The sequence below is a fragment of the Suricata suricatta genome, chromosome 11 (genome assembly GCF_006229205.1).
Source record: "Suricata suricatta isolate VVHF042 chromosome 11, meerkat_22Aug2017_6uvM2_HiC, whole genome shotgun sequence".
Lineage (NCBI taxonomy): Eukaryota > Metazoa > Chordata > Mammalia > Carnivora > Herpestidae > Suricata > Suricata suricatta.
In genome coordinates, this window is record NC_043710.1 from 92,868,220 (window position 1) to 92,873,273 (window position 5,054).

Below are 5,054 nucleotides of genomic sequence, written 5' to 3' on the forward strand. Positions count from 1 at the left end.
TTGGCAAGGGGTAAGAAACGAGGCTGGAGAGGTCAGCAGGGGCCAGAGCACAGGGGCCTTTATCCTGTAGCTGATGGGACCCCAAGGGACTGTCAACAGAGTGACAAAACCAAGCCTGCTTTGGAAGAATCTCGCCCTGAAGGTCTGCATGGAGGGTTGTGCCTTCGCTTGTTATTATATTTTTTCCATTCATTTAGCAGATATTTAAGTGCTTATCATGAGCCAGACACAGGCCCAAAGGATGATCTGGGCACAGAAGATACAAACAAGACACATGTCTCCCTCTCAAGGAGCCTGTGGGCTAATGGAAGAGGCAGACTGTAAACACATAAATAGATATAATTTCAGCCATCTATGGGAGGCTATAGTGGGGGGGCGGGTGCTACTTTAGAAGAGGCCGTCAGAGAAACCCCATGCAGGGCAGTGATATTTAGAAGCTCAAGAATTCTCCCAGCACCCACGGCCTTCTTCCCATCCCCAGGCTTGGGCCAGCCGATCCCTCAGCAAGCTAGAAGAGCAGGCCTGAGTCCCATCAAGACTAGTCCGGGTCAAAGGGAGAAGAATCACCGGCCAGGGGCAGTGCTGAGCTCAGAGTCCAGGACCTCTATGGCCCTAGGCAAGGAAACCCGGCCAGAGGGCGTGGATTTCAGTCACCAATCCTGCTCCTGGAAGAATGCCTTCAAATGCAAGTTAGGTCATCTTTACACACAGAAGTCACATTCATCATACGTTCCTTCTGAGTCCCTACCACTCCACAGCCCATGGGCACACAGTAGTTACAGGCCCCAGGATCATCCCACCGGCCACTCTGCCTAATGTGACAGACGGCAGGTGCCTAGCTGGGGCTTCCTTTCCGGCTGGGCAGAAACACTGATTTCCTTCAGGCAGACTCCTTTCCTTTCCCCCTTTCCTTGCTCACATCTATAGCCCCTGCCGAGGCCTCGGGCCACAGGCCTGAGCTCCCATGCCCAGAGTCTAGTCTGATTAACAGCAACTTACAGACTGAAGCTACAAAGATTCCTTTGGAGCCTCTCACCCCTGACAGCAGGGGAGCTGGATGAGGATTAAGTATATGTGAGATCCTGCCACATTCCCGTTAGGGGAACGGAGACATGCCAGAGAGCGTACTGATTCAGAACCTGATATGATCTCTGGGCTCTGGAACAGGACAGCTGCCCCTGCGCTGTGGGCTACCAGCAGCACAAGGCGCGGGTGGCTAGTAAGAAGAGATGCATCTGGCAGGGGAGGGGTGTGGCGGGACCAAGAGCCAGGCTGCTGTCAGGCAACTGAGGGGCCTCACCAGCTGGAAGATGTGCCCTCTCCCTTGGTTTCCTTGTCAATGTGGCCACAGATCATCTCCCCTCCTCTCCCTCCTCACCCCCCACCCCCAGGCTGACAGAAAGAGGTTCATTTCAAGGGAGCCCTGACATCTCAGGTCAACAGATGCCCAGCGGCAGAAAAAGCACAGAGTGAATAAGGGCTTCGGTGTTCAAGTTTCACACCATCCTGGGAAGTATGACCTCAGGGGAAGGTCTTGAACCTCTCTGGGCTTCAGATCCTCACTTTGTGAAATGGGAACAATGATGACAGCGATCTTACAGGTTGTTTCAAAGACATGTAAAACGGACGCAAAAGGCTTTGCATCGTCTGTGGCACACGGAAGCACCCCGCATACGACAGCAACCCAAACACGACCCTGAGACCTCAGGCAGCTTCTGACGCTCTACTTCAGCTCCACTTGCTTTGGAAACCTGAGTTAGGAAGGCGTTTCCTTCAGCTCTGTGTTCTGGGCAGAGGAAGAATGAATGAGTTAATTACAGACACTTAGAGACGAGCCCCTCCAGAAGTCAGCCAGGGCGTCTTTTCGCTTTAATTCCTACCTTCTCATCCCTCAATTATATCCTTTTTCAAAGGCCCCCTTAAGATAAAAAGATCCAGGAGCCTCCTTGATAATTCAGTCTATTTATAATGACTCATGGGGGAGCTCATGGAAGGACAAGAAAGGGGGTGGTGTGTTCTCTTATCAAAACTTCCCAGGACACTCTAGACTTGGCTCCCCGAGGGCCCTCTCAGTTAGGAAGTGCCTCTTTATGTCTACACTTGGCCTCTCCTGCTGCCATTGAAGGCTGATTCCTAAATGAATACGGGAAACTCCTGACTACTGCTGGTTTCTATACAATGAGCGTCTTCTAAGCCCGGGGTTCCCAAAGTGTGTTCCTCAGGACACTGGCTTTTCCGGGCTGTTAACAGAAATTTCACAAAAACGAAGTTCCACATTACAGTGAGAACATACTGCATAGTACATCGCCCTTTTCATGACTCATAACACACTAGCGTATTAAAGGTTTAAAGAAGTCCGCCAGCAAAGCAGCTTGTTTACATTTTGTTCAACCCAGAACCTTCCAGATGTACTGACCCTGAAACGCTTTTCTCCTCCAAAACCTGAGTGTCTCCTGGTAGTGCTCTACAAAATGTCCTTGGGGAAATGCTACTCTAAACCCGTTCAAGGAAACATGGATGATAAACCCCAAATCAAGTGGTGGAAACATTTTGCTGAGAGGGTTATTTCCTAAAGTTAACACATTTCAGGATTGGAGGGGATTAAAAGCCATCTGGTTCCTGGTGCCTACCACAAGCTCTACGAATGCACACCTGGCTCTTCCGGGGTCCCTGTCCTCCCCTATCCACACGGCCTGGCTGGCTGCAACCTGATTCGAAATGAGCAAAAGGGCTGAAAGCCTTGTGTTGGAAGAGATTCTTACAGGAGCCTTCACTGTCTTCTTATAAGGGGTTCAGGAAGGGAAATCCTCAGGGTCCCCACTCCCAATGGGAGTGGATTCCATCTCTGTGACACTGCAGGAAAGCAGGGTGAAGGCAGAGCCAACGGTAAAGCTGAATGGCAGAAAAAACCAAGACCAAATCTTCCATTACTCCAAGTCTGCATGAATTTGTGATGGCTTCTATACAGCATGGAGAACGGGGCCCGGTACTCAGAAGCTATTTGGTAAATGTTGGCATGGGGACTGTTGGCTGAAAATGTTTCTCATCGACTGAGGACCCTGGGGTCCTCAGGGTACTTAACTCTTACCACTAATCCACAATCTTACTCCTAAAGCAGGTGTAAGAATGTGAGTAAAATTTGCACCACCCCCGACTATCCTCTGGACATCGTGTTTATTGTATTTCAAAACACAAATTCCTGACTGCTTATTTGCATATCACTTGGCTTTCACATAAGAAATTTTAAAATGTGTATGCATGCATGCATGCACGTGTGAGTGTGTGAATTCTTGAGTATGCAGTGATTTGCAGCGAACTAAATAACTACAGCTGAAGGTCATGTCATGAATGAATTTAGGGGTTACCCTTGGATGAGGGGTATTTTGAACAGGCCTGGAAGGAAAGCCTCATGGGAAGGGCTTGAGAACGCCCTTGATGGAGAGGTCATCGGGAATGGTACAGCTCAGCTCACTTTCTCCAGCGGGTGCGACACTTCCAGGGTCTTGCGCCACCAAGGGGCATCTGCTCACATGCCAGCAGCACGGACGTCATGGCTCTCCAGTCACGAAGCTTGGAGCAAGGGCAGGCTGTGAGTTTGGGGACAGGGTCGGTTGACTAGAGCAAAAAGTGCAAGAAGTTTGGATGATCCAGATTCAGTTCTTGTGCTCGACTCTAAGGAGAAAGGCAGGCAGCCACACACAGTCCTCTGGGTGCAGTCCATTCCCTCGCCCCACATCACCTGGGTGTGGGCCCGCGTCAAACGGGGAGGTGGTGGAGATGGTATTCTGTGATGCTCTACTTGCCCACAGCCCCTTCTCTCTTGTATTTCTAACCCAGTAGCGCATGACTCTTCCCCCAGCTATGTAAGCTAGAAATTCCAAATTTCCCTTCATCCTTTAACTCTATATCCAGTCAGTAGCCAACTTTGTCAAATCTGTCTCTTAAATGTCCCGTGAATATCTCTTAAGTCTGTCCCTCCCTTTCCCTTTTTTTTTAAAGATTTTATTTTATTATAAATTCTTTTTTTTTTTTTTATTTTGAGGGAGAGAGTGAGAGTAGGGGAGGGGCAGAGAGGCAGGAAGAGAGAATCCCAAGCGGGCTCTACACTGACAGTGACAGCCCGGCATGGGGCTCAAACTCACGAACCGTGGGATCATGACCTGAGCCAAAAACAAGAGTCGGGTGCTTAGCCAACTGAGCCACCAGGTGCCCCAAAGATTGTATCTTTTTAAAAATTAAAAGAGACAGTGAGAGGCAGAGTGCAAGTGGGGGAAGGGCAGAAAGAGAGGGAGACAAAGAATCTGAATCCAGGTCCTAAGCTGTCAGCAAAGAGCCCGATGCGGGGCTTGAACTCATGAACTGTGGGATCATGACCTGGGCCAAAAACAAGACTCGGACACTCAGGCAACTGAGCCACTCAGGTGCCCAAAAGTTTGTATCTTTTTAAAACTTTAAAAAAAAAACCTTATTTTTGAGAGACAGCGAGTGGGGGAGGGGCAGAGAGAGAGAGGGAATACAGAATTCAAAGCAAGCCATAGGCTCTAAGCTGCCAGCTCAGAACCTGATGCAGGGCTTGAACTTATAAACTGTGAGATCATGACCTGAGCCAAAGTCAGATGCTTAACTGACTGAGCCACCCACATGCCCGCCCCCGCTCAAGACTGTGTCTTTCATTAATCTCTACACCCAACATGGGGCTCAAACTCACAACCCTGAGATCAAGTGTCGCATGTCCACTAACTGAGCCAGCCAGGCACCCCCATCTCCCTTTCCAACCCCACCAGGTCAAGCCTTCATCATTTCTCCTTTCCAACAGCCTGCTAACTAAGGCCACACACCTGATCTCAGCAGTCACGGCCAGTGGATTGCAAAACCCCCAGGTACCATTTACATCGAGGGCATGTGAGTGGTGGCCCCTGAGTTGTGCCGTGTGGCAGTCCTATCAGGAGACACCAGGATGCAGCAGAAAGAGCACAAGTTTTGAAATAAGATCATCCTGGGTTCTAATCCTGATTAGCCACAAACTGGTTAAGTGATCTTGGGCAGGTCAGTGA

The 5,054-nt window shown here is 49.7% G+C and overlaps 1 protein-coding gene across 1 annotated transcript in view; it reads right to left on the reverse strand.

Annotated features, from left to right (window-relative positions):
• Positions 1-5,054, reverse strand: part of GRIK4 (glutamate ionotropic receptor kainate type subunit 4) — a 297,108-nt gene that overhangs the window by 116,220 nt on the left and 175,834 nt on the right. The gene's annotated exons all lie outside the window — the stretch shown is intronic.